The sequence below is a fragment of the Mustela erminea genome, chromosome 20, assembly GCF_009829155.1.
Source record: "Mustela erminea isolate mMusErm1 chromosome 20, mMusErm1.Pri, whole genome shotgun sequence".
Lineage (NCBI taxonomy): Eukaryota > Metazoa > Chordata > Mammalia > Carnivora > Mustelidae > Mustela > Mustela erminea.
The window spans coordinates 2,038,362-2,053,582 of NC_045633.1; the positions used below are offsets into that span (position 1 = coordinate 2,038,362).

Consider the following 15,221-nt stretch of genomic DNA (forward strand, 5'->3'; position numbering starts at 1 on the left):
CTGAAGTGTGTGCATCTAACAGAGGGACCCCGCCAAGATCGCGAGCTGAATTCAAGAGATTACAGCACACCGCACAGATCAAAACGCGCGTGACTTGGCACTCTTGGGACGTGGAAATCTAACCATCACAGGAAAGGAAAGCAAAGAAAAAGAGAGTGAGCCTCGTGGCGTAGTGTCCGTTTTGGGTCCTGCTCACACCTTCCTAGCTATCGAACCGTGGACTATTCTGGACCTATTTGTTCTTTTTTTTCCTCCGTCCATCTTGTAGTGATTTACTCAACCAATATTAGGTGAAGGCCTAAAGGACCAGGCACTGTAGGTTTGGGGGAGTCAAAGGAAAAACGGCTGCGTCGTCACCCTCCTGAAGTTTGCAGTCTTGTGAGAGACAGGCTCATCCAACAATTAGAAAACAGTGGGTTGACCTCTGTGTACCGGGCCCAGGGCGGGGGATGGGGGATGGGGGTGGAGAAGCATCCCTTTGAGCTGACACTTGGAAGAAAACACAAGAGTTTCCCTCATGGACAGCTTGGGGAAGGCATTCCGGATAGAGGGAACAGCATGGGCAGAGGCCTAGTGGGGTGGCATATTCTGGAAACTCCGAGTTGTTCAGAATGATGGGAAGGCAGAGGAGAGAGAGCAGGAGAATCTACAGATAAGGCCAGAGAGCTGGCTAAGGGAGGGTCTTGGTGCTTTGCCGTGATCTTCAGATTTTCCCCTGAAGGCGACAGGGAGGCATCCAGAATCTGGAGCAGAGGGGCTATGGTCAAGTGTGCATTTGGGGGCGAGGGCTCTGGCCGTGGCGTGGACGGAGTGGGGCAAGAGTGGAGGCGAGGAGACCGGCCAGGAGGTGAGAAGGGACGCAGGGGCGGCGGGGACAGGCACACCCGCCCTCTGTCCGGCTAGGGGGGAGGCGAGCCGGGTTGCAGACTGCTCAGGAGAGCTGGCTGGGTGGGCATGGAAAGCAGAGGACCCAGGGCAGCTTCCTAGCTTGGAGGCCACAGAACTCGGGGGGTCCATGAGCCCAGATGGGGGCTAATGTTCCAGCCTCAGTTCTTGAACTTGTGACTGACAGGCAGTAGGTCCTTCAGCGGTGAACGGAGACAGAACTCCGCAGAGGGGCGCGCCTGCGCGGTCGTCCCAAGTAACAGTCTGTGTCTTGGCTCTCCTGCCACAGTCGCGGCACGTACCTTGAGGTGCGTTCGTTCCACAGGGAAGAGCTTACTAGAGCTTTTGCAGAATGCTGTTACCTAGGGTGTTAACGAAGAAGACAAATACTGCAGTGCCGCACACCTGTTTGAATGTTTTGCTAACTAGATTTCCACAGAGCTCTCTCAGCCCGTGTGTTTTACTTGAGGCAGCCAGAAACATGATTCCGAGGAGGGCTCTGCAGGTCCAGACGGCCAGAGCCTCTGACCCAGGGTCCCTAGCAGACCTCTCGTGGGGTAGGAGGTGCGGGCTCTTCCCCCGCCTCAAAGGGCTTAGCAAAGTTTTCGCCTCTCAAAACAAAGCAAAACAAAACAAACAAACAAACCCCGAGAGCCCCACTGCTAAAGAAAATAAGATTGTCTGCCGTCATTTCAGACAGATCAACGATGCAGGGCTCACGGAGGTTAATTGAGTTGCCCAGGGTCACACAGCTGGTCAGTTGTGGGGCCAGGATTAAACCCGGCTCCTGCTGGCCTCAAAGCCCTGTGATCTTTCCATAGGACCGAGCGGCAGGGGTGACCGGGCAGGAAGAAGAAGACTGTCAAGTGTTCAGAAAACAGTAACTAAGAAGCATGTGGGAGCCAGATGATGCCCAAAGACCCAAGCAGCAAGTCGGGGAGAGGAAGGAGAAAGTAGACAGGGGCGACAGGACACCGGCAGAGAGGCTGCCCGGGCCCCGGAGCCCCTGGCCCTTCTGGAGCCTCTTGAGAACAGGGCAAGGGGTGAGGAGGGCCCTGGAAGAGGGGGTGGGCTTCGGGCCAGCTCTGATGCAAGGCGAAGGATTGGGCAAGCCCACTGACCGAGCCCGTGGGAGGGGGCCAAGGGCTGGGCTCGGAGGCTGCCAGACCAGCTCACTCGGAGGGGTCCTCAGCCCAAGGTCAAAGCCTTCTAGGATAGAGGGGAAAGCAGACTTGGGGCATCCCCTACTTAACCCAATTATTATAACCAGTTATTACAACGAACCAAGTGATTCCGATGACTCACAAGCGCCAGCACTGGCTGTGATGCCAGGCGCACCGGCACCGGGCTCGGCCGCCACGTGCTGTCCGTGGAGAAGCGGCTAGCCCTGCGCGCCTCCCCTCTTGCCTGCAGTCACGTCCCTGGTAAGTTGTTAACCCCCCGGCCCAGCCTGCTGCATAAGGCGCTTTGAGCTTGTCCTGTTATTGTTCCCAGCTGGCTTCCAGTATATCGAGGGGCGGATCACGGCCCAGGGACCAGCCCTGTCCCAGGGAGGCAGGAGGCAGGCAAGGGGGTCATGCTCTCCAGGGAAGGGAGACAGGCTGGCAGGGCCCGTTCAGCAGGGCTGCATTCCTGGCAGAAGGTGGTTGTACAGATGGGGTTTGGCCCCGAGGACTTGGCGGGGGTGGGGGTGCTGTGATTGCTGGCCCACTGGCCTGGGGCTAGAGCTCTCAGTACTTCTAGGGAAAATGTTTTCGATTTGACTGCTTTTCAAAGCCACCGAAGAAAAATTAATGCAATAATAATGAAGACCTAAGAGTGAATCTAGATTGGATCATAATTGTCTTTCCACCGTTGCAGTCATAAAGTGTGATTTTTAATATTTCCTTTATGGAGGAACAGGCCCGTGGAGACAAACATGCGTGGGGCCCATGAAAGTCATGACGCGGCCCTGCAGCGGGCCACATCTTTCCTGGGGCTCTCAGGACCGGGCAAAACCCAGTTCTAGACCAGGGGTGGCTCCAGCCGCCTGTGGCCCCTTGCCAGGTCCCGTGACTTTAGCCAAGAGGTGTTGGGGAAGACAGAACTCCCTGAGTTTCTACCCCCAGTGACCAGAGTCTTAGAGCCCAGAAGGAATGTGAGAGCTGGCTGGAACACATCTGTTCTTCCTCAATTCCTCTGAAAAACGAGACCGATCTACTTAGGAAAAACACAAAGTCATTTGGAGACTCTCTGTGCAATCCAGCCAACTGTGGGCTTTTAGTAAAAGCTGCTGCGGCACGGAGAGAAACGTGACCATTTCTGGGAAATAAGCAGACCTCATGGAGAAGGCAGTAAGAATATTTTGTTAAGCAGTGAGAAAAAGGAAATTTTGTGGCCAAGGCAAGGCAATGGTCGTTGTTTGGAATCGGGTTTCAGGAACCGTTTTCAGAATGAGGTATGGACCGAGGAGCAAGCAGCTCCATGGCCGCCAAGGTGGACATCACAGTGTGCTTCGGGCAGAGGTTGGGGGACCTTGGAGTTTCTCTTAGTGCGGCAATTGTAACTATGTAGGATGAGTTTCTTGATACCCTAATTCTTGGGTCTATGCTGAAAGAATCCCACATGGATAATCCTCTCTGTTCAGTCTCCCTGCCCTGGTCAGCCTGGGTCTCTCACCTATAACTTAGAAAGCAAGTACTTTTGTGTATTTTTGCATCTAAAGATGAAGAGGGTCTGAATTAGAGAAATATCTATTTCTATATTAGTAAAGATTCTTTTTATTGCAAATGATAAGAACCTAATCACATTAGCTAACAGAAGAAAGGGGGTGATGATAAAAACACTTTGATTCACCTAATTGGAAAATACAAGGTGGTTGAGCTTCAGGCATGGCTGCCTCCAGGTGATCATGTCGTCAAGAATCTATGTGTATCTCCAAACTCTGCTTTCTTCTGACTTCATTCTCAATTAGGCTTTGTCCATGTAGAGAGAAGAGGGTCACAAGCAGCTCCAGGCTTAATGTAAGATTCCAGGGGGTAGAGAGAGCTCCTTTCCAACAGCTCCTGCAAAACTTTAAGGAGGACTATGACTGGGTCAGCTAGGTTCATAGACTCATTCCTGAGCCAGTTTCCATTCCAGAGAATGAAATACTGATTAGGCAGGCCTGGGTCCCTAGACAGGCCCAGGGTGTGGACTAAGCAGGATTATTACGCAGTGATGGACAAGTGGGTGCCCAGGTGAGCAGGTTCACTGCAAATCCCAATGGCTTGTCAGGTTGGGAGATTAGCAGGAGGTCAACAGTGGAGCGAAAGACTCAGAGCCCCAGGAGGGGCGGAGGTTGATCTGGGTTCCTTCAAAGCAGATCCTAAGATGAAGACTTGGGTGATGGTCGTTTCTTTGGGAGGTAAGCCCAGGACGTGCCGTGGAAGACAGGAACAGAGGAAAGTCACTACAGGGAGTGTTCATGCGGAGGGGAGCACAGGGAGCGACTGGGGGTCAGTCCTGCTGGGGTCCCTCTGAGAAACTGTGCAGAACACCTCTCAGAACTGTTCACCCAAACGGTGAGAAAGCAGCACTCTTGACTCACCAGCTCCGGCCGGGCGCTGGTTTAGAGTCACTCCTGAGGCATTAACCTTCCAGAATCTCTACTCTTCTCCACCCAAGAAAGTAAGTATCTGAGGAAGGAAGCTGCTAACGGACACAGAAACCACCCTAACCCACGCTGCAGGTGGCCTCTGCCGTTGGGGCAGGACTGACAGCGTCTGGCAGAAAACCAAATCAAAGCAAAGGCGGGGGGTCTTCTGATACCACTGGTACATTGCAATATAATTCTCACGCCGTCTGCCCAGAGGGAGCCTTGGACGCCATGATCCCCAGCCAGACCGCCTCCACCTCAGATGCCCACCACATATTCAGTCTCAGCCCAGGCCAGCCTCCCTCCTGACCGGCTGACAAAGTCAGGGTTCCCACAGGCCCCTGCGATCATGCACTAGAACGAGTCACAGACACAATCAGGGCAAGCCGGAAGAGATCCAAGGAAGAGACCCTAAGGGCGAGGTATGGGAGGGCCTCAAAGGCATGGCTTCAGTGCCCACCTGATGTGGTGGGGTCGGGGTGCATAGCCTTGGTGGTGCAACTGTGTTCATACACCAGGCAGCTTGCTGGAGCCTGGTGTACAGAGGCTTTTACTGGGGGCTCATTACATAGGCAGGATGGATGGGCTCTCAGGCCCTGCGCTTGAACTCGTTCTCTAACCCTCCAGCCTACCCCCTGGAGGCTGATGTTGACGCTAGCTCTAAGCCCTACCCTCTGATCACATGGTGGCTTTGCCTGGTGGCCGGCCCCCATTTTGAGTCCTCTCGTTCATTAGCAAAAACTCGGGTGTGATCCAGGGGCTCGTGCGTAACAAGGACACCCCAGTCACTTGGGAAATCCCAAGGATTTAGAGGCTCCCTCTCAGAACCCAGGACTAAGGCCAGTCGGATTCCTAATTAAACAGGGGTCTGGATGGGCAGACTGGGGCTGTGCCTGTAGCCGGGTCCTGTTTGGGTGAGCAGGGCCGCACTGGTAATGGCTCCAGGGGGTGAGGGGCCTGGGCCTTCTTCTCTGATTTGGGACCATTAAGCGCTAGCAAGCGGGCGGGCCTGCTTGGCCTGCAGGCTTTGTGGGGAGTCTGGGAGTGTTTTGGATCCTCTCTCCAGCAACCTGTTCCCATTCTTCCCACGCCCAGGCTCCCCAAACTCTGTTCTCTGAAGCCGATCCGGCCAGTGCCACGCTCATCCCCTGATCCCCGGGGTGTTTCTGGGAGAGATCTTAATTTTCGTACTGAGCTCCTGTCCTGGCCTAGCACAGGTCTTCAGAATTTGGGGGGGACTGTTTGCCTCCTGTCTCTGCTCTACGGTCTTATGTAACGCCAGACAGGCACAGGATCCATCTTCGTCTTTGCCATCATCCCACAGGTCACAGTCCCCGAAACCCAGCCGGAAGTGTCCTAGAATCCAGAACTTTCCAAATTTTGGAAGGTAATGTGGTTCCCTAGACCATCCGTTACCTACCACTGCGGCAGGGGCTGGGCAGCACCCTGTAAGCAAACACATCTCCTATCTCTGCGGTAAAAGCCAGGAATATTCATGCTAGGGGGATAATTAAAGACCGTCAGTAGTTTCACATCCGTTCAGGTCAGGCTTTCTCGCTAAATGAGCTCGGGTCAAGCCAGGTTTTATGTCCAAAATGAGTTACAAAGAAGCTTTTGGATTTCAGAAGTTCTGAGAATTTGGAAGTATAGACAAGAAGCTATGGGCTCAGTAGCTTGCATTTACTGAGCAACTGCTATGTGCTAGTCTTCTAAGCCCATCGCCTCTGTGGAAGGCGGTGATGGTCGGTGCTATCCTGATGCCCCATTTTATAGCTGAGAACATCAAGGCACGGGGCGGGGGTGAGTGCGGTTCTGTCCTGAAAGCCTATGTGCTTTACTACCCCATGGGCCCATGGAGGCTGCTGCTGCGCCTCGGCTGCTCCGTCCATCCAGTCCCTTCTGGTCCCCCGGGCTCTTTGTCGCTTGGGCCACACAGGAGATGGGAGAATGAGGCTGATACTTTCAGCACCTGCGGTCCCGTCACTCTTGATTCAAGTTCTCAAATCCAGTGCCCACTGAACAGTGTGGGTGACATCAGCGGGGAAAGCCAGCCGGGTGTAATACAGCAGTGACCCTGAGGACCCTGGCAAACGGGAGGGTACGCCCCCTCAGCAGCGCGTGGTTGCCATGGAGAGAGCTGTGTGGCCTTCCGGGAAAGCCCCAGATCAGATTTTTAATTCCATTGTTTTTAAAATAGCTTTACTGAAGCATAACTTATAGATCGTAAAATTCTCCCATGTAAAGTGTACAGTTTAGTGCTTTTTAGTAACCATCACCACAGCGCGATTGTAAAACCTTTCCGTCGCCCCGAAAAGAACCCCGGTACCCACTAACTCTCCTCATCATCCGCCAAGCCTCCCAGCTGTGGGCAGCCGCTCATCCACGGTCTATCTCCATATTTGCCTTGCGGACATCCTGCATAAACGAGATCCTACCCTGTAGGGTCTTTACGACGTGCTGCTTTCACTGAGCGTGCGGTCTTCACGGGCTTCATCCGTGTTCTAGCAGGGGTCAGCATCCTATTCCTTTCTACTGCGGAACAGCGTTCCACAGCCCAGGTCCGCCACGTCCGGTTTCTCCGTTTATCAGTGGATGGGGCATGTGTGCTGTGATGGTGGCAGGAGCATTCACGGACCAGTGTTGGTGCGGGCATATGTTTTCCGAGGGCAGGAATGGCCGGGTCACATGGTAATCCTCTGTTTAACTTTGAATTCAAAATATTGGAAGTGGTCAGTGCCAGCCCACAGAACGTCCTTGCAGACCCTCAGCTCCCTCCCCCGCCCCAGCCAAGAAAAGGCCAACTTTTTTTATTTTTTTTGTCCTAAGGATGACAGTATAGACCGCTCCTTCCCCCACCCCACCCCCAGAGGCCCCTGACCTAATCTGCTCAGTCAATGAAGGCTTCCAAAAGTGAAAAAACCGGGGAAGGGAAGGATTTGCGGGTGGGTTTTTCTTGCCCCTTCCCTGCAAACCTCTGGGACAAGGAACTTTAGAGCCTCTGGTTGGAGACAAAGAAAAAGGGGAGAAAATACAGTGGAAAAAACACGAATTAACATCTTAAACTATTATCCAGCCCCACGCATTTGCCTGAGGAGCAGTCGGCTTACTCCCCGGGGACCTGAAGTTGAAACTCCCCACAGGTACAGCTCTCGCCTGGGCTCCAGTTCCAGAACCTTTGGGATTTAAAAATCTGTAGAATCTTTTCTCACTTAGCCTAATTGGACCATTTTCATGATTTTTTTTTTTTTCTAAGACAAAGTCTGTTTTTGCCATTTCTCGTTGGTGTTTATCGAAGGTTATATTCGTGGAATCGGACCCAGGCTCCGTCCCCTGACTATGAAGTGTGGTCTGTGCCTTCCTCTTAAGTCCCTTCGTCTCCTGCATTTCAGTCCCTCCGAGGTGTTCCTGGCACTCGGAGACCATCTTGCCCGGGCCCCGGGCTCTGTCTGCAGGACCGCCCTCCCACGCTCTGCCGACTCCTTCAGGCCCCTCTCAAAGGGCATCTCCTTGGAGGTGGAGGGTCTTCCCTCCTCCCTCCTCCCATCCCCATCCTCCCCGCCCCCGTGTGGTCTTTATTCCTGGCTTAGGGCTTTCCAGCAGTGCCTTAGGCACTCAGTGGATACCGTTGAGTGGATCCAAGAACTTCCACACTCATCTGTTTACTTGTCTGCTGCCCCGCCCTTCTCCCCAGACATGGTTTGCTCAACCTTGGTACGACATTTTGTGCTGGGTCATTCTTCATGGTGAGGGAGGGTTGGCTGTCCTGGACCTGGTAGGCTCAGCAGCATCCTTGGCCTCTAGCCACCGGCAGCCCCAGTAACACCTCCCTCCAAGGCATGATAACCAAAATGTCTCTGGACCTCACCCAGTGTTCCTTGGGAGGCAGAATCCCGCCCGGTTGAGAACCATTGCCCTACACGGCGGGTTCCAGGAGAGCAGGGGCCTGAAGTCCTGACCCGCAGCTACTTCTCATCAAATGCACGAGAACTCCAAAGGTGAAGCCTATGGGTAGACCCCTCTGCATGAGCTGGGTGGTTCCTGAGCCTTTGGGTTCACAGTGTGGGCTCCTAGGGCGGGCGTGGGCTCTGGAACTGGACCCCAGCCCAGCCACATTGGACTGTGTGTCCTGGGCAGATTGCGTATCTTCTCTGAGCCCCCGTGTTGCCTCTGAGAAAGCAGCGTTAGGATGGTTTGGAGCCATGAATGAAACCATCCATGGAGGAGCCAGCGGAGCGAGTGGGCACATGACGTGTGCTCAGGCCTTGCTCGTTAAACAGGCTTGCGCGCCGGGCTGAGAAGGGGCAGGGGTGCGGGGACCAGGGGCAGGGCTAACTGAACGAGCGCATCCTGGTTGCTCCAGTTTGGATGAGAAGCCCTGCCTGCTAGCCCTGTGCTTGGGGCCCTTAGCACGTGCACGATTCCACCAGTGCATCCCGAGTTTCTTAGAAGAGCGCAGGTCTTGCCCTCGGGTTTCCTAAGACAGAACACCCCACAGCCATCCGCCCTGTGTCAGCGCCAGCCCCCGGCCCTTCGCAGCTGCCAGTCCGCTGAACCACTCTTCCCTCTGGCCCCCGGGCTGCTTCCTTTCCCCTCGGCTTCTCTCTGCTCGTGGGAGGGCCTCGGGACTTTCGGTTTGTGGTTTAAATGGGTTTTGACTCCGTGCGGCCGACTGCTGCGGCGGGCGCTGGCGGAGGTGGGCCGGTGGCGGCCGGCCTCTGCCGCGGGGGCCCACAGAAACTGGGAGAAACGCTTGGCCTCACATGAGGCCTTAAAGGATGGGCGGAAAGGTGATCCCAGGGGGGTCACGGGTGACAAAGGCAGAGAGACAGGGACACACACCCTCCCGTTTGTCCCGCCCTTTCTTCCTTCCACAGAAAGTCCTTGAGCATTTCCCTGTGCCAGGTGCCAGGAAGCAGGCAGCAGGCTCTCCGCACTGGGGCAGGGCATGGGGGGCTTTGTCTGGTGGGGGAGGCAGTGGATGCCGAGTGGCAGAGCCTGTGACAGCAAGAGGAAGTCCCAGGACGCTGTCACAGGGGACCCTGTCCCGCTGGGGGGCTGCCCTCTGAGGCCTAAAGGGTGGGACGAGCTAGCTGGCTGAGGGGCCGGTGGGGGTGAAGGGGGTTGGAGAGAGAGCTCCGGGCAAGAGGGCAGGAAGAAGGCGGCCCCAGGTCGGTGGGCTGTTCTCAGGGTGGCCATGGGACGAGCCTGGAGACGCAGAGGTGGGCCGTGCGAGGCTTCTGGTTCCTCCCCAGGGCCTGGGGGAGGAAGCCAGGGAAGGGTTTCCAGCCCCAGCTCAGGGAGGTTGGCACAGGGACTGGCCGGCAGGGACTGTGCTGCTGGGGGTGGGGAAGTGGGAAGCTGGGCGGGATGGTGGCAGTCTGAGGATCCCGGGCTGGGAGACGAGGGGGCTTGCCATGGTGCGGTGCGGCGGGGGAGCCCCTGAGGATTTTCAGCGAGGAGGATGTGAGAAGACGCAGGCTGCTCGGGCCAGGACGGCGATGCTGGAGGTGTGACAGGTGGCTCGCCTCTGGAGAGGTTTGAAAGGTAGAGCCAACAGGGTGGGCTGACGGAACTGGCATAGGAGAGATGGGGGTGGAGATAGGAATCCGTAGCTCACCCGCAGCTTTGATAAGAGCTTGAGCACGGGGAGCACGGGGAGAGAGAATGCTGCAGAGGCCGCCGTGCTTGGCAGTTCAGACTTCCCTCTGGAGCCAGTGGGAGCCAGAGACGATTCTAGACCAGGGCAGGGAGGGGGGAAGCGAGATGGTCGGGAGTACCCTTTCAGAATGTCCTGCTGCGGGGCACCTGGGTGACTCAGTCATTAAGCGTCTGCCTTCGGCTCAGGTCATGATCCCAGGGTCCTGGGATCGAGCCCCACATCGGGCTCTCTGTTTAGCAGGAAGCCTGCTTTTCCCTCTCCCACTCCCCCTGCTTGTGTTCCCTCTCTGGCTGTCTCTTTCTGTCAAACTAAATAAAATCTTAAAAAAAAAAAAAGAAGAAGGTCCTGCTGGGTTCCTCTGCCAGTTAGGACAACCTCCTCCCTTCGACTCCGGGATGGAGGGGCCACGATGTGGTTCCAGGACGGTGTTTCTCAACCTTGGTTTCATCATTGCTCTCCTAGGAGCCTTGTTAGAAGCTTTTCTTCCTAATTGTCCTTTCTTCGATGGAACTTTCGCTCCATGGGTATACGGTATATCTGCTTACATATTATATGTACATCTGTGCTTTCTAGATGAGAGTTAGGGTTTGTTTTTGTTTGTTTTGTTTTGCACATACAGGTGACCCTTGAACCCATGGGGCTTAGTGGCACTGAATCCCCATGTAGTGAAAAATCCATGTATAGATTTTAACTCCCCCGAAACTTAACTGTGAGTCGTCTACTGTTGACCAGAAATCTTACCAACAACATCAATAGTCCGTTAGCACACATCTGATATGTTATACGTAATAGATACTGCGTTCTTACAATAAAGCAAGCTAGAGAAAGAAAATGTAATTAAGAATATCGTAAGGAAGAGAAAATACATCTACAGTACTGTACTTGAAAAAAATCCACATGAGAAATGAAGTTCAAACTCATGTTGTTCAAGGTCGCCTGCTGATGGTGGCCTTTCAGGCTGAGTAAGACGGACTCTGGGGGAGTTAAGACATGCTCTGGGACCTGGGGGCTGGCATCTGGCCTCCTCTGACGGGCTGTGGGTCTCTGCTGATCTGAGCAGTTGTTCTGTGCGATTTGATTTGGCTCCATGAAGCACCATTGATGGTCTGTGTCTGTGCCGGACCCACGGCAGCGGATCTGAGCAGGGCCTGGCCCAGCTTTCTGTGGACTTCTTGCCGGGGAGTAGCAGAAGGAGAGTTAGGCTGCCAGGGACGGGCGTGTCATCGTCCTGGGGTTGCTCAGAAAGACCGAGCCTGCGGAAAGATTGGGCCCCATGGAGAACTGGAGTTTTTTGTTTTTAAATAAAATTCCAGTTATCAAGAAAGTTGATCACCCCTACGTTGCTGGTGGGCATGTGGAATGCTTACAGGCGCTCTGGGAAAGAGTTTGGCAGTTCCTTTCAAAAGTAAAAATGGACCCAGCCATTGCATTCTTGGGCATTTATCCCAGGAAAAAGGAAGACGTATTTTCACGTAGGAACTTGTACATGGATGTTCAGAGCAGCTTTATTTGTAAAAGCCTCAAACTGGAAACTAGCCAAATGTCCTTCAATGGACGAATAAATCTATAAACTGTGGTATATCCACACCATGGAATACTACTAAGCAACAAAAAAGGAACCAGCTACTAGAAACAACAGGAGTTGGTGAGGATGTGGAGAAGAGGGAAGCCTTGTGTGGTGCAGACGGGTGCAGTCACTCTGGAAAACCATATGGAGTCCTCAAGAAATTAAAAATAGAACTACTGTATGATCCAGTAATTCCACTCCTGGGATCCACCCAAAGAAAATAAAAACACTAATTCAAAAAGATACAGGCTCCCCTATGTTTATTGCAACATTATTTACAATCGCCAAGATTCGGAAGCAGCCCAAGTGTCTGTCGATAGATAAATGGGTAAAGAAGTTGGGATGTATCCCTATAATGAAATACTACTCAGCCATAAAAAATGAGATCTGGCCATTTGCAACAACATGGATGGATCTAGAGTGTATAATGCTAAGGGAACAAGTCAGACAGGGAAGGACAAATATCATAGGATTTCACTTATATGTGGAATTTTAAAAAAACCAAGCAGATAAAAAAACCAGACTCTTAAATACAGAGAACAAACTGGTGGTGGCCAGAGGGGAGGGGGGCGAGGGGACGGGAAATAGGTAAAGGGGATTGAGAGGTACAAACTCTCAGTTCGTACAAAACAAGTCATGGGGATAAAAAGTGCGGCATAGAGAGAGGATAGTCAATAATGTTGTAATGTGACAGATGGTGACGACCCACGCTTATTGTGGCGCGCACTGCTTAACGTGTGGGGTTGCCAAACCCCTAAGTCGTATACCTGAAACAGCTCTCCTTCAATAACTATTTAAAAAAAAAAAAAAAGGAACCAACTTTGGACCTTAGGGAAATTAATCTGAGCCGATCTTAGAGGCTACGTGTGCCCTGATTCCTGTGATGTAACATTTGTGCCATAACGTATATAGACACGGAGAACAGATCAGTGGTTGCCAGGGATTAGGGGCAGCAGGCTGATGGGTGTGACTGTAAAGGCGGCGATATTAGGAGGTCGTGGGATGGTGAAGTCAAGTATCTTAACGTGGTGATGGGTAGGCAAGGCTACACATGCGACAAAATTATACACAGCTACACACCCGCGCACTCAATAGGTGCATGCGTAACTGGTGAAATCTGACTCAGCCCTATGGGCTGGGTCAAGGGCAGTTTCTTGGCCGCCATATTGTATCCTAAGACCATACAAACTGTGTCTTAACAGTAGGGGAAGAGTGTGCAAGACATTCTTGTACATTTCTTCACAGCCTCCTGCAAATCAATAATTATTTCAGAATACGTTGGTTTTTTGTTTTTGTTTTTAAATTCCAGTTGCCCGAGTTAGAAGGTAACTTAGAGGTGATCCCATTGGACACCTGGCCTTTTGGTGTTCCACAAGCCTCTTGACCCACCTTTGTACCTGTAGCGTTATTCTCCCCTGTCTGTGGCAGGTCCCAGGAGATAAGAAGCCGAACCAGAACAGTCCCTGAGTCTGCAGCCCCATGAGAACCCGTGATGCCAAACTCAGCCTGACTGGGAGGCCCAGGAGGCACAGTTCCATGACCCCCTGCCTTCGCTTGGGCCCTGCCAGCTGCCTGTCTCCTTCCTTTCTTCCCACTGCCCCTCCTCGTTGAGCCCATGCTGACCTTGCCAGACCCAGCTCAAAGCTTACCTCCTTTTCCAGGCCTTCCCCACACACAGGTAAAACGGACCTTTCTCTCCCTCTGGTCTTTTTCAGAGACTGAGAAGATAAATGCCTTCAGTGGCCTGGGAGGAAATCTGAGTGAGAGCAGGAACACGGCAGGAATGGCCCAGGCAGGGACAGGGAGAGGTGGGCCCGGCGGGGCCTGTGAGGCTCCGTGACTACAGCCTCCAGCTAAATGGCACAGCTCCCACCAGACTGTGGAGGGTCGCCGAGGGGAAATGTGGACCCATTGTTGCCAGGCTTTCCGATTTTTCCAAGAGAAGCCAGAACACCCATATTTTAATGGAAATCCTCCAGATTCTTAAGTGTTGGCAAAAAGGAAAAAAAAAAATCCATTTTTTATAGCTCTAGCCAACATCTGCAGGTTGAATTCAGCCCGTGGTCTGCCAGTTTTAGATACAGCTTATGTCTTTCTATTTTAGTTTTTGTAATAATTGATTTTACTTCACTATTTATGTCTTCCTCCTCATTAGCCTTGAGGGAATGGCCGTGCCTTATTCACAGCTGTATCCCCAGTGGCCGGTCCAAAGCTTTGCCTATAGAGGACACTTAATAAATATTTGTTGAATGAATGAGCTGGAATGTTAGAAGCAAGTCAGGGCCTGCCGAGGAGTCTGAAGTTTCCAGAAAGGAACAGAGGTCTGTCAGCTGGGGGTAGCCACTGTGTCTTCAGGAAGTAGGGCTCGGAGGGGAGACTGTGTCCTGTTCTTGCTCGCCGAGCCTGGTCATGGAGATTGAAATTCAGCCACATCCTCTCCGAGCTCTGGAGGCAAGGTTGGGGGGGAATATGCAGGCCACTGGGCCTTTCATACAAATGAGCCTGGCCCCAGGCACAGGGCCAGGCAGAAATTGGGCTTTGGGGGATAGGAGGAGGTGAGAATTTTAATAAGTTTAATAAAAACTGGAAGTAAAACCCATAGTCCTGGAACTGCTCCGTTCTAGCAGTTTTAAATGACCTAGTGGCGTGGGTGTTGCAGAGGATGCTGGGCGCTCAGGGGCCTGGTCTTAGGGGAACCATGAAGAGGCCCAGGCACTGGTCCAAGGGAAGGCTGGGCTCCGAGGGGCATGGCCAGGAAGGTGTCCTGGAGGTATGGCCAGGAAGGGGCAGAGCCCGGGCGTGTGGTCAGAAGGGGGCAAGGCCTGGACACATGATCTTAGGGGGAAATCAGGTCAGTGGGCAGGGCTGCTGGAGGCCTGCAGGAGGAGCTTGCTCCCTCCTCTCTCCAGTGGCCAGGACTTCAGTCATCTGGGGGTTATGCAGGTAGAGGATGCAACCCCAGGCAAGTGGGTTGGGGAGGGAACTAGGTGGGGAAACGGAGGACAAACCTCTGTTGTAGAGGAAAAGGCTGTGTTCTGAAGCCCCTTTATGTGGCTGGGGAAGAGGGTGGGGAAGGGGAGAGGGGGAAGGATTTAGCATGGGAGTTCTGGAGATAGATACAGCTTATGTCTTTCTGGACACAATGGAGTTCTCCATTAACTGGAGGGAACGAGATTCAGGAACTCCTGGGACATCCCAACGGCCAAGGCTCACTGGTTTGTGTTGTCCCCGACCGATGGAGGCAGGAACCAGGCCCAGCCTCTACTCCCAGGGCTTTCCTCCATGTCACTCATGTGCCAGGCACTCTCCTTGGTGGAGCGTGAGCTTTAGGGCAGGATTGGGTCTGTCTTGTCATTCCTATGTCCCTAGTCCCTGGCACAAAGCTGGCCTTCCTGAATGGTTGTTCATGAGATAAGGGTAACAGAACCTGCTTTATGGTAACCTAAGAGGGTGCTTGCATGTGGGAGGGGTACATGGGGTGGGGGGTGGACACC

At 53.3% G+C, this 15,221-nt stretch overlaps 1 protein-coding gene across 2 annotated transcripts in view; it reads left to right on the forward strand.

Annotated features, from left to right (window-relative positions):
• The window catches only part of GSG1L (GSG1 like), a 197,501-nt gene that overhangs the window by 126,267 nt on the left and 56,013 nt on the right, over positions 1-15,221 (forward strand). The gene's annotated exons all lie outside the window — the stretch shown is intronic.